At 43.4% G+C, this 20,706-nt stretch overlaps 12 pseudogenes; all 12 read right to left on the bottom strand.

The window, feature by feature from the left end:
• Positions 1 to 890: 890 nt before the first annotated feature.
• LOC130288321 (U2 spliceosomal RNA) lies at positions 891 to 1,156 on the bottom strand (annotated as a pseudogene).
• Positions 1,157 to 2,615: 1,459 nt separating this feature from the next.
• LOC130289630 (U2 spliceosomal RNA) lies at positions 2,616 to 2,879 on the bottom strand (annotated as a pseudogene).
• Positions 2,880 to 4,345: 1,466 nt separating this feature from the next.
• LOC130290018 (U2 spliceosomal RNA) lies at positions 4,346 to 4,609 on the bottom strand (annotated as a pseudogene).
• Positions 4,610 to 6,069: 1,460 nt separating this feature from the next.
• LOC130288567 (U2 spliceosomal RNA) lies at positions 6,070 to 6,334 on the bottom strand (annotated as a pseudogene).
• A 1,452-nt stretch (positions 6,335 to 7,786) lies between these two features.
• Positions 7,787 to 8,050, bottom strand: LOC130288407 (U2 spliceosomal RNA; annotated as a pseudogene).
• Positions 8,051 to 9,516: 1,466 nt separating this feature from the next.
• LOC130288029 (U2 spliceosomal RNA) lies at positions 9,517 to 9,781 on the bottom strand (annotated as a pseudogene).
• A 1,464-nt stretch (positions 9,782 to 11,245) lies between these two features.
• Positions 11,246 to 11,508, bottom strand: LOC130289429 (U2 spliceosomal RNA; annotated as a pseudogene).
• Positions 11,509 to 12,976: 1,468 nt separating this feature from the next.
• Positions 12,977 to 13,240, bottom strand: LOC130287759 (U2 spliceosomal RNA; annotated as a pseudogene).
• Positions 13,241 to 14,704: 1,464 nt separating this feature from the next.
• LOC130288566 (U2 spliceosomal RNA) lies at positions 14,705 to 14,969 on the bottom strand (annotated as a pseudogene).
• A 1,471-nt stretch (positions 14,970 to 16,440) lies between these two features.
• LOC130286688 (U2 spliceosomal RNA) lies at positions 16,441 to 16,704 on the bottom strand (annotated as a pseudogene).
• Positions 16,705 to 18,196: 1,492 nt separating this feature from the next.
• LOC130286687 (U2 spliceosomal RNA) lies at positions 18,197 to 18,460 on the bottom strand (annotated as a pseudogene).
• A 1,453-nt stretch (positions 18,461 to 19,913) lies between these two features.
• LOC130287758 (U2 spliceosomal RNA) lies at positions 19,914 to 20,177 on the bottom strand (annotated as a pseudogene).
• Positions 20,178 to 20,706: the final 529 nt, after the last annotated feature.

Here is a 20,706-nt window from a genome sequence, read left to right as displayed (position 1 = left end):
CCACAACATGGTCATCTGCAGTTTACATCTAGCCCGTGGCATTGAATGGCATTTTAAAAGTGCTAAGGGTCCTGGTGCAATAATCCTCCCATGAGGATCAGCCTCAACGGCTTTGTAGATTGCACTCATGTCAGCAACTCCATATACATTTTTTTTTCTTCATGCTTCTTTCTTCATCCTTTTTTCTTTCTGTCATTCAGACTTTCATTCATTCGATCTCTCTCACTCACTTGCTTTAACTCATTTGTTCTCACTCACTCACTCACTCAATCACTCACTCACTCATTCACTCTCACTCACTCTCACTCTCTCACTCACTCGCTCACTAAGTCAGTCTCTCTCTCTCTCTCTTTTTCTTTTTATATATATTTTTTTCCGTCTTCTTCTTCTTCTTCTTCAGACCCTGTCATAGCACTAATGCCTTTCCAATACCACCAGCAGATGGAGACACTCCATTGCAACATTGGTTGTGAGCAGCAGTTTCTAAAAACAAATGCCTCATGGCGGATTTCCCATCCATCAATGGATGGTAAATTTTGTTTTTATCATTCACTGACCACAGAAACCAATGCATGGTCAAGCAACAGCAATGACACACCCTTGTGTATAGGCATGAGACCCTCATGTCATTTAACAGGATTCAGCACCACCCACAAGACAGCTACCTGTCATGTCATGTCAAACCTGCACAGGTGTGCTAGATTATTATTATTTAGTTTTATTTTATTTTTTTACACCAATCAGTGTGCAAACATGGTCATTAAAACGCTAAATGAATAGACGTTCATAAACCAGTCAGTGCAACTCATCATTTTGGTCTCCAATTCTCAAACTCAAATTCTCACCCACGGAGGATTAAATGAGAATCTTTCTTGTTTAACACTGGAATGGGGTGGTGCACTGTTCACTACCCGAAGATACTGCCACATCGGGTCAATGCATAGGGCGACAGAAGCAAGCTTCCAAATCAGCTCCCTTTCTCAAAAATCCATTTAATTTATGGTCCCCAGATAGGGAACGTATGTATCAGTATGTGCTCACAAGTCACCCAAGTGCAAGTATTCACACAAAAAAAAAAACGTGCCTCAGGATGCGATCTGTCGCAAGATCCTTTCTTTTTTTACACTTGATCTAAGCCAAAAGGCCTAGAGGGGATAACCGGGAAAGGGGTGGACCCAACCATGTCCCCTTCATGAGCACTCACATTACTCATAGGAATGGAAGGAAGGCTGGCAGCCAACCAGCCTCCCATACACTTTCTGGGTGGGTGGCAGTCAGCCACCCATACATACAAAAAAGCACAGGCTAAACCCACATCATCACTTAAAAAAAGGACAGGCGACCATTGCACTCTGATGGAGCATTTAGCAATGCAATCCATAGCCTGGCTTTTGCCTGAACCCCCATCACTCCTCCTCTTGCATATAAGACAATATTTCAGATCTGCATATGAAAACAACACGCCTACCTTTGTTGCACATAGCTGCCTGCCTGTCTCTAGTTACCCCACTGGCTGTAGCTGCGTCCCTTCCGACATGGAATAACACCAACTGTAACGATAAACTGAAAATTAACAGTATAAACCTGCATCATTTTGGACTCTGCTATTTGCTGAATCCGGGTGACCTGACAATCGATGGTGGTGCCGCTGGTGATTCTGGCCTTCTTGGAATCTGTTGGGCCTATGTGTTAGCTCACACATCACTTGGGTATCCATGGTAACTACCACAACATGGTCATCTGCAGTTTACATCTAGCCCGTGGCATTGAATGGCATTTTAAAAGTGCTAAGGGTCCTGGTGCAATAATCCTCCCATGAGGATCAGCCTCAACGGCTTTGTAGATTGCACTCATGTCAGCAACTCCATATACATTTTTTTTTCTTCATGCTTCTTTCTTCATCCTTTTTTCTTTCTGTCATTCAGACTTTCATTCATTCGATCTCTCTCACTCACTTGCTTTAACTCATTTGTTCTCACTCACTCACTCACTCACTCAATCACTCACTCACTCATTCACTCTCACTCACTCTCACTCTCTCACTCACTCGCTCACTAAGTCAGTCTCTCTCTCTCTCTCTCTTTTTCTTTTTATATATATTTTTTTCCGTCTTCTTCTTCTTCAGACCCTGTCATAGCACTAATGCCTTTCCAATACCACCAGCAGATGGAGACACTCCATTGCAACATTGGTTGTGAGCAGCAGTTTCTAAAAACAAATGCCTCATGGCGGATTTCCCATCCATCAATGGATGGTAAATTTTGTTTTTATCATTCACTGACCACAGAAACCAATGCATGGTCAAGCAACAGCAATGACACACCCTTGTGTATAGGCATGAGACCCTCATGTCATTTAACAGGATTCAGCACCACCCACAAGACAGCTACCTGTCATGTCATGTCAAACCTGCACAGGTGTGCTAGATTATTATTATTTAGTTTTATTTTATTTTTTTACACCAATCAGTGTGCAAACATGGTCATTAAAACGCTAAATGAATAGACGTTCATAAACCAGTCAGTGCAACTCATCATTTTGGTCTCCAATTCTCAAACTCAAATTCTCACCCACGGAGGATTAAATGAGAATCTTTCTTGTTTAACACTGGAATGGGGTGGTGCACTGTTCACTACCCGAAGATACTGCCACATCGGGTCAATGCATAGGGCGACAGAAGCAAGCTTCCAAATCAGCTCCCTTTCTCAAAATTCCATTTAATTTATGGTCCCCAGATAGAGAACGTATGTATCAGTATGTGCTCACAAGTCACCCAAGTGCAAGTATTCACACCAAAAAAAACGTGCCTCAGGATGCGATCTGTCGCAAGATCCTTTCTTTTTTTACACTTGATCTAAGCCAAAAGGCCTAGAGGGGATAACCGGGAAAGGGGTGGACCCAACCATGTCCCCTTCATGAGCACTCACATTACTCATAGGAATGGAAGGAAGGCTGGCAGCCAACCAGCCTCCCATACACTTTCTGGGTGGGTGGCAGTCAGCCACCCATACATACATACAGCACAGGCTAAACCCACATCATCACTTAAAAAAAGGACAGGCGACCATTGCACTCTGATGGAGCATTTAGCAATGCAATCCATAGCCTGGCTTTTGCCTGAACCCCCATCACTCCTCCTCTTGCATATAAGACAATATTTCAGATCTGCATATGAAAACAACACGCCTACCTTTGTTGCACATAGCTGCCTGCCTGTCTCTAGTTACCCCACTGGCTGTAGCTGCGTCCCTTCTGACATGGAATAACACCAACTGTAACGATAAACTGAAAATTAACAGTATAAACCTGCATCATTTTGGACTCTGGTATTTGCTGAATCCGGGTGACCTGACAATCGATGGTGGTGCCGCTGGTGATTCTGGCCTTCTTGGAATCTGTTGGGCCTATGTGTTAGCTCACACATCACTTGCGTATCCATGGTAACTACCACAACATGGTCATCTGCAGTTTACATCTAGCCCGTGGCATTGAATGGCATTTTAAAAGTGCTAAGGGTCCTGGTGCAATAATCCTCCCATGAGGATCAGCCTCAACGGCTTTGTAGATTGCACTCATGTCAGCAACTCCATATACATTTTTTTTTCTTCATGCTTCTTTCTTCATCCTTTTTTCTTTCTGTCATTCAGACTTTCATTCATTCGATCTCTCTCACTCACTTGCTTTAACTCATTTGTTCTCACTCACTCACTCACTCACTCAATCACTCACTCACTCATTCACTCTCACTCACTCTCACTCTCTCACTCACTCGCTCACTAAGTCAGTCTCTCTCTCTCTCTCTCTCTTTTTCTTTTTATATATATTTTTTTCCGTCTTCTTCTTCTTCTTCTTCAGACCCTGTCATAGCACTAATGCCTTTCCAATACCACCAGCAGATGGAGACACTCCATTGCAACATTGGTTGTGAGCAGCAGTTTCTAAAAACAAATGCCTCATGGCGGATTTCCCATCCATCAATGGATGGTAAATTTTGTTTTTATCATTCACTGACCACAGAAACCAATGCATGGTCAAGCAACAGCAATGACACACCCTTGTGTATAGGCATGAGACCCTCATGTCATTTAACAGGATTCAGCACCACCCACAAGACAGCTACCTGTCATGTCATGTCAAACCTGCACAGGTGTGCTAGATTATTATTATTTAGTTTTATTTTATTTTTTTACACCAATCAGTGTGCAAACATGGTCATTAAAACGCTAAATGAATAGACGTTCATAAACCAGTCAGTGCAACTCATCATTTTGGTCTCCAATTCTCAAACTCAAATTCTCACCCACGGAGGATTAAATGAGAATCTTTCTTGTTTAACACTGGAATGGGGTGGTGCACTGTTCACTACCCGAAGATACTGCCACATCGGGTCAATGCATAGGGCGACAGAAGCAAGCTTCCAAATCAGCTCCCTTTCTCAAAAATCCATTTAATTTATGGTCCCCAGATAGGGAACGTATGTATCAGTATGTGCTCACAAGTCACCCAAGTGCAAGTATTCACACCAAAAAAAACGTGCCTCAGGATGCGATCTGTCGCAAGATCCTTTCTTTTTTTACACTTGATCTAAGCCAAAAGGCCTAGAGGGGATAACCGGGAAAGGGGTGGACCCAACCATGTCCCCTTCATGAGCACTCACATTACTCATAGGAATGGAAGGAAGGCTGGCAGCCAACCAGCCTCCCATACACTTTCTGGGTGGGTGGCAGTCAGCCACCCATACATACATACAGCACAGGCTAAACCCACATCATCACTTAAAAAAAGGACAGGCGACCATTGCACTCTGATGGAGCATTTAGCAATGCAATCCATAGCCTGGCTTTTGCCTGAACCCCCATCACTCCTCCTCTTGCATATAAGACAATATTTCAGATCTGCATATGAAAACAACACGCCTACCTTTGTTGCACATAGCTGCCTGCCTGTCTCTAGTTACCCCACTGGCTGTAGCTGCGTCCCTTCCGACATGGAATAACACCAACTGTAACGATAAACTGAAAATTAACAGTATAAACCTGCATCATTTTGGACTCTGGTATTTGCTGAATCCGGGTGACCTGACAATCGATGGTGGTGCCGCTGGTGATTCTGGCCTTCTTGGAATCTGTTGGGCCTATGTGTTAGCTCACACATCACTTGGGTATCCATGGTAACTACCACAACATGGTCATCTGCAGTTTACATCTAGCCCGTGGCATTGAATGTCATTTTAAAAGTGCTAAGGGTCCTGGTGCAATAATCCTCCCATGAGGATCAGCCTCAACGGCTTTGTAGATTGCACTCATGTCAGCAACTCCATATACATTTTTTTTTCTTCATGCTTCTTTCTTCATCCTTTTTTCTTTCTGTCATTCAGACTTTCATTCATTCGATCTCTCTCACTCACTTGCTTTAACTCATTTGTTCTCACTCACTCACTCACTCAATCACTCACTCACTCATTCACTCTCACTCACTCTCACTCTCTCACTCACTCGCTCACTAAGTCAGTCTCTCTCTCTCTCTCTCTTTTTCTTTTTATATATATTTTTTTCCGTCTTCTTCTTCTTCTTCTTCAGACCCTGTCATAGCACTAATGCCTTTCCAATACCACCAGCAGATGGAGACACTCCATTGCAACATTGGTTGTGAGCAGCAGTTTCTAAAAACAAATGCCTCATGGCGGATTTCCCATCCATCAATGGATGGTAAATTTTGTTTTTATCATTCACTGACCACAGAAACCAATGCATGGTCAAGCAACAGCAATGACACACCCTTGTGTATAGGCATGAGACCCTCATGTCATTTAACAGGATTCAGCACCACCCACAAGACAGCTACCTGTCATGTCATGTCAAACCTGCACAGGTGTGCTAGATTATTATTATTTAGTTTTATTTTATTTTTTTACACCAATCAGTGTGCAAACATGGTCATTAAAACGCTAAATGAATAGACGTTCATAAACCAGTCAGTGCAACTCATCATTTTGGTCTCCAATTCTCAAACTCAAATTCTCACCCACGGAGGATTAAATGAGAATCTTTCTTGTTTAACACTGGAATGGGGTGGTGCACTGTTCACTACCCGAAGATACTGCCACATCGGGTCAATGCATAGGGCGACAGAAGCAAGCTTCCAAATCAGCTCCCTTTCTCAAAAATCCATTTAATTTATGGTCCCCAGATAGGGAACGTATGTATCAGTATGTGCTCACAAGTCACCCAAGTGCAAGTATTCACACAAAAAAAAACGTGCCTCAGGATGCGATCTGTCGCAAGATCCTTTCTTTTTTTTACACTTGATCTAAGCCAAAAGGCCTAGAGGGGATAACCGGGAAAGGGGTGGACCCAACCATGTCCCCTTCATGAGCACTCACATTACTCATAGGAATTGAAGGAAGGCTGGCAGCCAACCAGCCTCCCATACACTTTCTGGGTGGGTGGCAGTCAGCCACCCATACATACATACAGCACAGGCTAAACCCACATCATCACTTAAAAAAAGGACAGGCGACCATTGCACTCTGATGGAGCATTTAGCAATGCAATCCATAGCCTGGCTTTTGCCTGAACCCCCATCACTCCTCCTCTTGCATATAAGACAATATTTCAGATCTGCATATGAAAACAACACGCCTACCTTTGTTGCACATAGCTGCCTGCCTGTCTCTAGTTACCCCACTGGCTGTAGCTGCGTCCCTTCCGACATGGAATAACACCAACTGTAACGATAAACTGAAAATTAACAGTATAAACCTGCATCATTTTGGACTCTGGTATTTGCTGAATCCGGGTGACCTGACAATCGATGGTGGTGCCGCTGGTGATTCTGGCCTTCTTGGAATCTGTTGGGCCTATGTGTTAGCTCACACATCACTTGGGTATCCATGGTAACTACCACAACATGGTCATCTGCAGTTTACATCTAGCCCGTGGCATTGAATGGCATTTTAAAAGTGCTAAGGGTCCTGGTGCAATAATCCTCCCATGAGGATCAGCCTCAACGGCTTTGTAGATTGCACTCATGTCAGCAACTCCATATACATTTTTTTTTCTTCATGCTTCTTTCTTCATCCTTTTTTCTTTCTGTCATTCAGACTTTCATTCATTCGATCTCTCTCACTCACTTGCTTTAACTCATTTGTTCTCACTCACTCACTCACTCACTCACTCATTCACTCTCACTCACTCTCACTCTCTCACTCACTCGCTCACTAAGTCAGTCTCTCTCTCTCTCTCTCTTTTTCTTTTTATATATATTTTTTTCCGTCTTCTTCTTCTTCTTCTTCAGACCCTGTCATAGCACTAATGCCTTTCCAATACCACCAGCAGATGGAGACACTCCATTGCAACATTGGTTGTGAGCAGCAGTTTCTAAAAACAAATGCCTCATGGCGGATTTCCCATCCATCAATGGATGGTAAATTTTGTTTTTATCATTCACTGACCACAGAAACCAATGCATGGTCAAGCAACAGCAATGACACACCCTTGTGTATAGGCATGAGACCCTCATGTCATTTAACAGGATTCAGCACCACCCACAAGACAGCTACCTGTCATGTCATGTCAAACCTGCACAGGTGTGCTAGATTATTATTATTTAGTTTTATTTTATTTTTTTACACCAATCAGTGTGCAAACATGGTCATTAAAACGCTAAATGAATAGACGTTCATAAACCAGTCAGTGCAACTCATCATTTTGGTCTCCAATTCTCAAACTCAAATTCTCACCCACGGAGGATTAAATGAGAATCTTTCTTGTTTAACACTGGAATGGTTTGGTGCACTGTTCACTACCCGAAGATACTGCCACATCGGGTCAATGCATAGGGCGACAGAAGCAAGCTTCCAAATCAGCTCCCTTTCTCAAAAATCCATTTAATTTATGGTCCCCAGATAGGGAACGTATGTATCAGTATGTGCTCACAAGTCACCCAAGTGCAAGTATTCACACAAAAAAAAACGTGCCTCAGGATGCGATCTGTCGCAAGATCCTTTCTTTTTTTACACTTGATCTAAGCCAAAAGGCCTAGAGGGGATAACCGGGAAAGGGGTGGACCCAACCATGTCCCCTTTATGAGCACTCACATTACTCATAGGAATGGAAGGAAGGCTGGCAGCCAACCAGCCTCCTATACACTTTCTGGGTGGGTGGCAGTCAGCCACCCATACATACATACAGCACAGGCTAAACCCACATCATCACTTAAAAAAAGGACAGGCGACCATTGCACTCTGATGGAGCATTTAGCAATGCAATCCATAGCCTGGCTTTTGCCTGAACCCCCATCACTCCTCCTCTTGCATATAAGACAATATTTCAGATCTGCATATGAAAACAACACGCCTACCTTTGTTGCACATAGCTGCCTGCCTGTCTCTAGTTACCCCACTGGCTGTAGCTGCGTCCCTTCCGACATGGAATAACACCAACTGTAACGATAAACTGAAAATTAACAGTATAAACCTGCATCATTTTGGACTCTGGTATTTGCTGAATCCGGGTGACCTGACAATCGATGGTGGTGCCGCTGGTGATTCTGGCCTTCTTGGAATCTGTTGGGCCTATGTGTTAGCTCACACATCACTTGGGTATCCATGGTAACTACCACAACATGGTCATCTGCAGTTTACATCTAGCCCGTGGCATTGAATGGCATTTTAAAAGTGCTAAGGGTCCTGGTGCAATAATCCTTCCATGAGGATCAGCCTCAACGGCTTTGTAGATTGCACTCATGTCAGCAACTCCATATACATTTTTTTTTCTTCATGCTTCTTTCTTCATCCTTTTTTCTTTCTGTCATTCAGACTTTCATTCATTCGATCTCTCTCACTGACTTGCTTTAACTCATTTGTTCTCACTCACTCACTCACTCAATCACTCACTCACTCATTCACTCTCACTCACTCTCACTCTCTCACTCACTCGCTCACTAAGTCAGTCTCTCTCTCTCTCTCTCTCTCTCTTTTTCTTTTTATATATATTTTTTTCCGTCTTCTTCTTCTTCTTCTTCAGACCCTGTCATAGCACTAATGCCTTTCCAATACCACCAGCAGATGGAGACACTCCATTGCAACATTGGTTGTGAGCAGCAGTTTCTAAAAACAAATGCCTCATGGCGGATTTCCCATCCATCAATGGATGGTAAATTTTGTTTTTATCATTCACTGACCACAGAAACCAATGCATGGTCAAGCAACAGCAATGACACACCCTTGTGTATAGGCATGAGACCCTCATGTCATTTAACAGGATTCAGCACCACCCACAAGACAGCTACCTGTCATGTCATGTCAAACCTGCACAGGTGTGCTAGATTATTATTATTTAGTTTTAATTTATTTTTTTACACCAATCAGTGTGCAAACATGGTCATTAAAACGCTAAATGAATAGACGTTCATAAACCAGTCAGTGCAACTCATCATTTTGGTCTCCAATTCTCAAACTCAAATTCTCACCCACGGAGGATTAAATGAGAATCTTTCTTGTTTAACACTGGAATGGGGTGGTGCACTGTTCACTACCCGAAGATACTGCCACATCGGGTCAATGCATAGGGCGACAGAAGCAAGCTTCCAAATCAGCTCCCTTTCTCAAAAATCCATTTAATTTATGGTCCCCAGATAGGGAACGTATGTATCAGTATGTGCTCACAAGTCACCCAAGTGCAAGTATTCACACAAAAAAAAAACGTGCCTCAGGATGCGATCTGTCGCAAGATCCTTTCTTTTTTTACACTTGATCTAAGCCAAAAGGCCTAGAGGGGATAACCGGGAAAGGGGTGGACCCAACCATGTCCCCTTCATGAGCACTCACATTACTCATAGGAATGGAAGGAAGGCTGGCAGCCAACCAGCCTCCCATACACTTTCTGGGTGGGTGGCAGTCAGCCACCCATACATACATACAGCACAGGCTAAACCCACATCATCACTTAAAAAAAGGACAGGCGACCATTGCACTCTGATGGAGCATTTAGCAATGCAATCCATAGCCTGGCTTTTGCCTGAACCCCCATCACTCCTCCTCTTGCATATAAGACAATATTTCAGATCTGCATATGAAAACAACACGCCTACCTTTGTTGCACATAGCTGCCTGCCTGTCTCTAGTTACCCCACTGGCTGTAGCTGCGTCCCTTCCGACATGGAATAACACCAACTGTAACGATAAACTGAAAATTAACAGTATAAACCTGCATCATTTTGGACTCTGGTATTTGCTGAATCCGGGTGACCTGACAATCGATGGTGGTGCCGCTGGTGATTCTGGCCTTCTTGGAATCTGTTGGGCCTATGTGTTAGCTCACACATCACTTGGGTATCCATGGTAACTACCACAACATGGTCATCTGCAGTTTACATCTAGCCCGTGGCATTGAATGGCATTTTAAAAGTGCTAAGGGTCCTGGTGCAATAATCCTCCCATGAGGATCAGCCTCAACGGCTTTGTAGATTGCACTCATGTCAGCAACTCCATATACATTTTTTTTTCTTCATGCTTCTTTCTTCATCCTTTTTTCTTTCTGTCATTCAGACTTTCATTCATTCGATCTCTCTCACTCACTTGCTTTAACTCATTTGTTCTCACTCACTCACTCACTCACTCAATCACTCACTCACTCATTCACTCTCACTCACTCTCACTCTCTCACTCACTCGCTCACTAAGTCAGTCTCTCTCTCTCTCTCTCTTTTTCTTTTTATATATATTTTTTTCCGTCTTCTTCTTCTTCTTCTTCAGACCCTGTCATAGCACTAATGCCTTTCCAATACCACCAGCAGATGGAGACACTCCATTGCAACATTGGTTGTGAGCAGCAGTTTCTAAAAACAAATGCCTCATGGCGGATTTCCCATCCATCAATGGATGGTAAATTTTGTTTTTATCATTCACTGACCACAGAAACCAATGCATGGTCAAGCAACAGCAATGACACACCCTTGTGTATAGGCATGAGACCCTCATGTCATTTAACAGGATTCAGCACCACCCACAAGACAGCTACCTGTCATGTCATGTCAAACCTGCACAGGTGTGCTAGATTATTATTATTTAGTTTTATTTTATTTTTTTACACCAATCAGTGTGCAAACATGGTCATTAAAACGCTAAATGAATAGACGTTCATAAACCAGTCAGTGCAACTCATCATTTTGGTCTCCAATTCTCAAACTCAAATTCTCACCCACGGAGGATTAAATGAGAATCTTTCTTGTTTAACACTGGAATGGGGTGGTGCACTGTTCACTACCCGAAGATACTGCCACATCGGGTCAATGCATAGGGCGACAGAAGCAAGCTTCCAAATCAGCTCCCTTTCTCAAAAATCCATTTAATTTATGGCCCCAGATAGGGAACGTATGTATCAGTATGTGCTCACAAGTCACCCAAGTGCAAGTATTCACACAAAAAAAAACGTGCCTCAGGATGCGATCTGTCGCAAGATCCTTTCTTTTTTTACACTTGATCTAAGCCAAAAGGCCTAGAGGGGATAACCGGGAAAGGGGTGGACCCAACCATGTCCCCTTTATGAGCACTCACATTACTCATAGGAATGGAAGGAAGGCTGGCAGCCAACCAGCCTCCTATACACTTTCTGGGTGGGTGGCAGTCAGCCACCCATACATACATACAGCACAGGCTAAACCCACATCATCACTTAAAAAAAGGACAGGCGACCATTGCACTCTGATGGAGCATTTAGCAATGCAATCCATAGCCTGGCTTTTGCCTGAACCCCCATCACTCCTCCTCTTGCATATAAGACAATATTTCAGATCTGCATATGAAAACAACACGCCTACCTTTGTTGCACATAGCTGCCTGCCTGTCTCTAGTTACCCCACTGGCTGTAGCTGCGTCCCTTCCGACATGGAATAACACCAACTGTAACGATAAACTGAAAATTAACAGTATAAACCTGCATCATTTTGGACTCTGGTATTTGCTGAATCCGGGTGACCTGACAATCGATGGTGGTGCCGCTGGTGATTCTGGCCTTCTTGGAATCTGTTGGGCCTATGTGTTAGCTCACACATCACTTGGGTATCCATGGTAACTACCACAACATGGTCATCTGCAGTTTACATCTAGCCCGTGGCATTGAATGGCATTTTAAAAGTGCTAAGGGTCCTGGTGCAATAATCCTTCCATGAGGATCAGCCTCAACGGCTTTGTAGATTGCACTCATGTCAGCAACTCCATATACATTTTTTTTTCTTCATGCTTCTTTCTTCATCCTTTTTTCTTTCTGTCATTCAGACTTTCATTCATTCGATCTCTCTCACTCACTTGCTTTAACTCATTTGTTCTCACTCACTCACTCACTCACTCAATCACTCACTCACTCATTCACTCTCACTCACTCTCACTCTCTCACTCACTCGCTCACTAAGTCAGTCTCTCTCTCTCTCTCTCTCTCTTTTTCTTTTTATATATATTTTTTTCCGTCTTCTTCTTCTTCTTCTTCAGACCCTGTCATAGCACTAATGCCTTTCCAATACCACCAGCAGATGGAGACACTCCATTGCAACATTGGTTGTGAGCAGCAGTTTCTAAAAACAAATGCCTCATGGCGGATTTCCCATCCATCAATGGATGGTAAATTTTGTTTTTATCATTCACTGACCACAGAAACCAATGCATGGTCAAGCAACAGCAATGACACACCCTTGTGTATAGGCATGAGACCCTCATGTCATTTAACAGGATTCAGCACCACCCACAAGACAGCTACCTGTCATGTCATGTCAAACCTGCACAGGTGTGCTAGATTATTATTATTTAGTTTTATTTTATTTTTTTACACCAATCAGTGTGCAAACATGGTCATTAAAACGCTAAATGAATAGACGTTCATAAACCAGTCAGTGCAACTCATCATTTTGGTCTCCAATTCTCAAACTCAAATTCTCACCCACGGAGGATTAAATGAGAATCTTTCTTGTTTAACACTGGAATGGGGTGGTGCACTGTTCACTACCCGAAGATACTGCCACATCGGGTCAATGCATAGGGCGACAGAAGCAAGCTTCCAAATCAGCTCCCTTTCTCAAAAATCCATTTAATTTATGGTCCCCAGATAGGGAACGTATGTATCAGTATGTGCTCACAAGTCACCCAAGTGCAAGTATTCACACAAAAAAAAACGTGCCTCAGGATGCGATCTGTCTCAAGATCCTTTCTTTTTTTACACTTGATCTAAGCCAAAAGGCCTAGAGGGGATAACCGGGAAAGGGGTGGACCCAACCATGTCCCCTTCATGAGCACTCACATTACTCATAGGAATGGAAGGAAGGCTGGCAGCCAACCAGCCTCCCATACACTTTCTGGGTGGGTGGCAGTCAGCCACCCATACATACATACAGCACAGGCTAAACCCACATCATTACTTAAAAAAAGGACAGGCGACCATTGCACTCTGATTGAGCATTTAGCAATGCAATCCATAGCCTGGCTTTTGCCTGAACCCCCATCACTCCTCCTCTTGCATATAAGACAATATTTCAGATCTGCATATGAAAACAACACGCCTACCTTTGTTGCACATAGCTGCCTGCCTGTCTCTAGTTACCCCACTGGCTGTAGCTGCGTCCCTTCCGACATGGAATAACACCAACTGTAACGATAAACTGAAAATTAACAGTATAAACCTGCATCATTTTGGACTCTGGTATTTGCTGAATCCGGGTGACCTGACAATCGATGGTGGTGCCGCTGGTGATTCTGGCCTTCTTGGAATCTGTTGGGCCTATGTGTTAGCTCACACATCACTTGGGTATCCATGGTAACTACCACAACATGGTCATCTGCAGTTTACATCTAGCCCGTGGCATTGAATGGCATTTTAAAAGTGCTAAGGGTCCTGGTGCAATAATCCTCCCATGAGGATCAGCCTCAACGGCTTTGTAGATTGCACTCATGTCAGCAACTCCATATACATTTTTTTTTCTTCATGCTTCTTTCTTCATCCTTTTTTCTTTCTGTCATTCAGACTTTCATTCATTCGATCTCTCTCACTCACTTGCTTTAACTCATTTGTTCTCACTCACTCACTCACTCACTCAATCACTCACTCACTCATTCACTCTCACTCACTCTCACTCTCTCACTCACTCGCTCACTAAGTCAGTCTCTCTCTCTCTCTCTCTTTTTCTTTTTATATATATTTTTTTCCGTCTTCTTCTTCTTCTTCTTCAGACCCTGTCATAGCACTAATGCCTTTCCAATACCACCAGCAGATGGAGACACTCCATTGCAACATTGGTTGTGAGCAGCAGTTTCTAAAAACAAATGCCTCATGGCGGATTTCCCATCCATCAATGGATGGTAAATTTTGTTTTTATCATTCACTGACCACAGAAACCAATGCATGGTCAAGCAACAGCAATGACACACCCTTGTGTATAGGCATGAGACCCTCATGTCATTTAACAGGATTCAGCACCACCCACAAGACAGCTACCTGTCATGTCATGTCAAACCTGCACAGGTGTGCTAGATTATTATTATTTAGTTTTATTTTATTTTTTTACACCAATCAGTGTGCAAACATGGTCATTAAAACGCTAAATGAATAGACGTTCATAAACCAGTCAGTGCAACTCATCATTTTGGTCTCCAATTCTCAAACTCAAATTCTCACCCACGGAGGATTAAATGAGAATCTTTCTTGTTTAACACTGGAATGGGGTGGTGCACTGTTCACTACCCGAAGATACTGCCACATCGGGTCAATGCATAGGGCGACAGAAGCAAGCTTCCAAATCAGCTCCCTTTCTCAAAAATCCATTTAATTTATGGTCCCCAGATAGGGAACGTATGTATCAGTATGTGCTCACAAGTCACCCAAGTGCAAGTATTCACACAAAAAAAAACGTGCCTCAGGATGCGATCTGTCGCAAGATCCTTTCTTTTTTTTACACTTGATCTAAGCCAAAAGGCCTAGAGGGGATAACCGGGAAAGGGGTGGACCCAACCATGTCCCCTTCATGAGCACTCACATTACTCATAGGAATGGAAGGAAGGCTGGCAGCCAACCAGCCTCCCATACACTTTCTGGGTGGGTGGCAGTCAGCCACCCATACATACATACAGCACAGGCTAAACCCACATCATCACTTAAAAAAAGGACAGGCGACCATTGCACTCTGATGGAGCATTTAGCAATGCAATCCATAGCCTGGCTTTTGCCTGAACCCCCATCACTCCTCCTCTTGCATATAAGACAATATTTCAGATCTGCATATGAAAACAACACGCCTACCTTTGTTGCACATAGCTGCCTGCCTGTCTCTAGTTACCCCACTGGCTGTAGCTGCGTCCCTTCCGACATGGAATAACACCAACTGTAACGATAAACTGAAAATTAACAGTATAAACCTGCATCATTTTGGACTCTGGTATTTGCTGAATCCGGGTGACCTGACAATCGATGGTGGTGCCGCTGGTGATTCTGGCCTTCTTGGAATCTGTTGGGCCTATGTGTTAGCTCACACATCACTTGGGTATCCATGGTAACTACCACAACATGGTCATCTGCAGTTTACATCTAGCCCGTGGCATTGAATGGCATTTTAAAAGTGCTAAGGGTCCTGGTGCAATAATCCTCCCATGAGGATCAGCCTCAACGGCTTTGTAGATTGCACTCATGTCAGCAACTCCATATACATTTTTTTTTCTTCATGCTTCTTTCTTCATCCTTTTTTCTTTCTGTCATTCAGACTTTCATTCATTCGATCTCTCTCACTCACTTGCTTTAACTCATTTGTTCTCACTCACTCACTCACTCACTCAATCACTCACTCACTCATTCACTCTCACTCACTCTCACTCTCTCACTCACTCGCTCACTAAGTCAGTCTCTCTCTCTCTCTCTCTCTCTTTTTCTTTTTATATATATTTTTTTCCGTCTTCTTCTTCTTCTTCTTCTTCAGACCCTGTCATAGCACTAATGCCTTTCCAATACCACCAGCAGATGGAGACACTCCATTGCAACATTGGTTGTGAGCAGCAGTTTCTAAAAACAAATGCCTCATGGCGGATTTCCCATCCATCAATGGATGGTAAATTTTGTTTTTATCATTCACTGACCACAGAAACCAATGCATGGTCAAGCAACAGCAATGACACACCCTTGTGTATAGGCAAGAGACCCTCATGTCATTTAACAGGATTCAGCACCACCCACAAGACAGCTACCTGTCATGTCATGTCAAACCTGCACAGGTGTGCTAGATTATTATTATTTAGTTTTATTTTATTTTTTTACACCAATCAGTGTGCAAACATGGTCATTAAAACGCTAAATGAATAGACGTTCATAAACCAGTCAGTGCAACTCATCATTTTGGTCTCCAATTCTCAAACTCAAATTCTCACCCACGGAGGATTAAATGAGAATCTTTCTTGTTTAACACTGGAATGGGGTGGTGCACTGTTCACTACCCGAAGATACTGCCACATCGGGTCAATGCATAGGGCGACAGAAGCAAGCTTCCAAATCAGCTCCCTTTCTCAAAAATCCATTTAATTTATGGTCCCCAGATAGGGAACGTATGTATCAGTATGTGCTCACAAGTCACCCAAGTGCAAGTATTCACACAAAAAAAAACGTGCCTCAGGATGCGATCTGTCGCAAGATCCTTTCTTTTTTTACACTTGATCTAAGCCAAAAGGCCTAGAGGGGATAACCGGGAAAGGGGTGGACCCAACCATGTCCCCTTCATGAGCACTCACATTACTCATAGGAATGGAAGGAAGGCTGGCAGCCAACCAGCCTCCCATACACTTTCTGGGTGGGTGGCAGTCAGCCACCCATACATACATACAGCACAGGCTAAACCCACATCATCACTTAAAAAAAGGACAGGCGACCATTGCACTCTGATGGAGCATTTAGCAATGCAATCCATAGCCTGGCTTTTGCCTGAACCCCCATCACTCCTCCTCTTGCATATAAGACAATATTTCAGATCTGCATATGAAAACAACACGCCTACCTTTGTTGCACATAGCTGCCTGCCTGTCTCTAGTTACCCCACTGGCTGTAGCTGCGTCCCTTCCGACATGGAATAACACCAACTGTAACGATAAACTGAAAATTAACAGTATAAACCTGCATCATTTTGGACTCTGGTATTTGCTGAATCCGGGTGACCTGACAATCGATGGTGGTGCCGCTGGTGATTCTGGCCTTCTTGGAATCTGTTGGGCCTATGTGTTAGCTCACACATCACTTGGGTATCCATGGTAACTACCACAACATGGTCATCTGCAGTTTACATCTAGCCCGTGGCATTGAATGGCATTTTAAAAGTGCTAAGGGTCCTGGTGCAATAATCCTCCCATGAGGATCAGCCTCAACGGCTTTGTAGATTGCACTCATGTCAGCAACTCCATATACATTTTTTTTTCTTCATGCTTCTTTCTTCATCCTTTTTTCTTTCTGTCATTCAGACTTTCATTCATTCGATCTCTCTCACTCACTTGCTTTAACTCATTTGTTCTCACTCACTCACTCACTCACTCACTCACTCACTCACTCAATCACTCACTCACTCATTCACTCTCACTCACTCTCACTCTCTCACTCACTCGCTCACTAAGTCAGTCTCTCTCTCTCTCTCTCTTTTTCTTTTTATATATATTTTTTTCCGTCTTCTTCTTCTTCTTCTTCTTCTTCTTCTTCAGACCCTGTCATAGCACTAATGCCTTTCCAATACCACCAGCAGATGGAGACACTCCATTGCAACATTGGTTGTGAGCAGCAGTTTCTAAAAACAAATGCCTCATGGCGGATTTCCCATCCATCAATGGATGGTAAATTTTGTTTTTATCATTCACTGACCACAGAAACCAATGCATGGTCAAGCAACAGCAATGACACACCCTTGTGTATAGGCATGAGACCCTCATGTCATTTAACAGGATTCAGCACCACCCACAAGACAGCTACCTGTCATGTCATGTCAAACCTGCACAGGTGTGCTAGATTATTATTATTTAGTTTTATTTTATTTTTTTACACCAATCAGTGTGCAAACATGGTCATTAAAACGCTAAATGAATAGACGTTCATAAACCAGTCAGTGCAACTCATCATTTTGGTCTCCAATTCTCAAACTCAAATTCTCACCCACGGAGGATTAAATGAGAATCTTTCTTGTTTAACACTGGAATGGGGTGGTGCACTGTTCACTACCCGAAGATACTGCCACATCGGGTCAATGCATAGGGCGACAGAAGCAAGCTTCCAAATCAGCTCCCTTTCTCAAAAATCCATTTAATTTATGGTCCCCAGATAGGGAACGTATGTATCAGTATGTGCTCACAAGTCACCCAAGTGCAAGTATTCACACAAAAAAAAACGTGCCTCAGGATGCGATCTGTCGCAAGATCCTTTCTTTTTTTACACTTGATCTAAGCCAAAAGGCCTAGAGGGGATAACCGGGAAAGGGGTGGACCCAACCATGTCCCCTTCATGAGCACTCACATTACTCATAGGAATGGAAGGAAGGCTGGCAGCCAACCAGCCTCCCATACACTTTCTGGGTGGGTGGCAGTCAGCCACCCATACATACATACAGCACAGGCTAAACCCACATCATCACTTAAAAAAAGGACAGGCGACCATTGCACTCTGATGGAGCATTTAGCAATGCAATCCATAGCCTGGCTTTTGCCTGAACCCCCATCACTCCTCCTCTTGCATATAAGACAATATTTCAGATCTGCATATGAAAACAACACGCCTACCTTTGTTGCACATAGCTGCCTGCCTGTCTCTAGTTACCCCACTGGCTGTAGCTGCGTCCCTTCCGACATGGAATAACACCAACTGTAACGATAAACTGAAAATTAACAGTATAAACCTGCATCATTTTGGACTCTGGTATTTGCTGAATCCGGGTGACCTGACAATCGATGGTGGTGCCGCTGGTGATTCTGGCCTTCTTGGAATCTGTTGGGCCTATGTGTTAGCTCACACATCACTTGGGTATCCATGGTAACTACCACAACATGGTCATCTGCAGTTTACATCTAGCCCGTGGCATTGAATGGCATTTTAAAAGTGCTAAGGGTCCTGGTGCAATAATCCTCCCATGAGGATCAGCCTCAACGGCTTTGTAGATTGCACTCATGTCAGCAACTCCATATACATTTTTTTTTCTTCATGCTTCTTTCTTCATCCTTTTTTCTTTCTGTCATTCAGACTTTCATTCATTCGATCTCTCTCACTCACTTGCTTTAACTCATTTGTTCTCACTCACTCACTCACTCACTCAATCACTCACTCACTCATTCACTCTCACTCACTCTCACTCTCTCACTCACTCGCTCACTAAGTCAGTCTCTCTCTCTCTCTCTCTTTTTCTTTTTATATATATTTTTTTCCGTCTTCTTCTTCTTCTTCTTCTTCAGACCCTGTCATAGCACTAATGCCTTTCCAATACCACCAGCAGATGGAGACACTCCATTGCAACATTGGTTGTGAGCAGCAGTTTCTAAAAACAAATGCCTCATGGCGGATTTCCCATCCATCAATGGATGGTAAATTTTGTTTTTATCATTCACTGACCACAGAAACCAATGCATGGTCAAGCAACAGCAATGACACACCCTTGTGTATAGGCATGAGACCCTCATGTCATTTAACAGGATTCAGCACCACCCACAAGACAGCTACCTGTCATGTCATGTCAAACCTGCACAGGTGTGCTAGATTATTATTATTTAGTTTTATTTTATTTTTTTACACCAATCAGTGTGCAAACATGGTCATTAAAACGCTAAATGAATAGACGTTCATAAACCAGTCAGTGCAACTCATCATTTTGGTCTCCAATTCTCACCCACGGAGGATTAAATGAGAATCTTTCTTGTTTAACACTGGAATGGGGTGGTGCACTGTTCACTACCCGAAGATACTGCCACATCGGGTCAATGCATAGGGCGACAGAAGCAAGCTTCCAAATCAGCTCCCTTTCTCAAAAATCCATTTAATTTATGGTCCCCAGATAGGGAACGTATGTATCAGTATGTGCTCACAAGTCACCCAAGTGCAAGTATTCACACAAAAAAAAACGTGCCTCAGGATGCGATCTGTCTCAAGATCCTTTCTTTTTTTACACTTGATCTAAGCCAAAAGGCCTAGAGGGGATAACCGGGAAAGGGGTGGACCCAACCATGTCCCCTTCATGAGCACTCACATTACTCATAGGAATGGAAGGAAGGCTGGCAGCCAACCAGCCTCCCATACACTTTCTGGGTGGGTGGCAGTCAGCCACCCATACATACATACAGCACAGGCTAAACCCACATCATCACTTAAAAAAAGGACAGGCGACCATTGCACTCTGATGGAGCATTTAGCAATGCAATCCATAGCCTGGCTTTTGCCTGAACCCCCATCACTCCTCCTCTTGCATATAAGACAATATTTCAGATCTGCATATGAAAACAACACGCCTACCTTTGTTGCACATAGCTGCCTGCCTGTCTCTAGTTACCCCACTGGCTGTAGCTGCGTCCCTTCCGACATGGAATAACACCAACTGTAACGATAAACTGAAAATTAACAGTATAAACCTGCATCATTTTGGACTCTGGTATTTGCTGAATCCGGGTGACCTGACAATCGATGGTGGTGCCGCTGGTGATTCTGGCCTTCTTGGAATCTGTTGGGCCTAT

The sequence above is a fragment of the Hyla sarda genome, chromosome 8 (assembly GCF_029499605.1).
Source record: "Hyla sarda isolate aHylSar1 chromosome 8, aHylSar1.hap1, whole genome shotgun sequence".
In the NCBI taxonomy this organism is placed as follows: domain Eukaryota; kingdom Metazoa; phylum Chordata; class Amphibia; order Anura; family Hylidae; genus Hyla; species Hyla sarda.
Note: the sequence above shows the minus strand (reverse complement) of the source record. Positions and strands in the feature narration are given on the sequence as shown.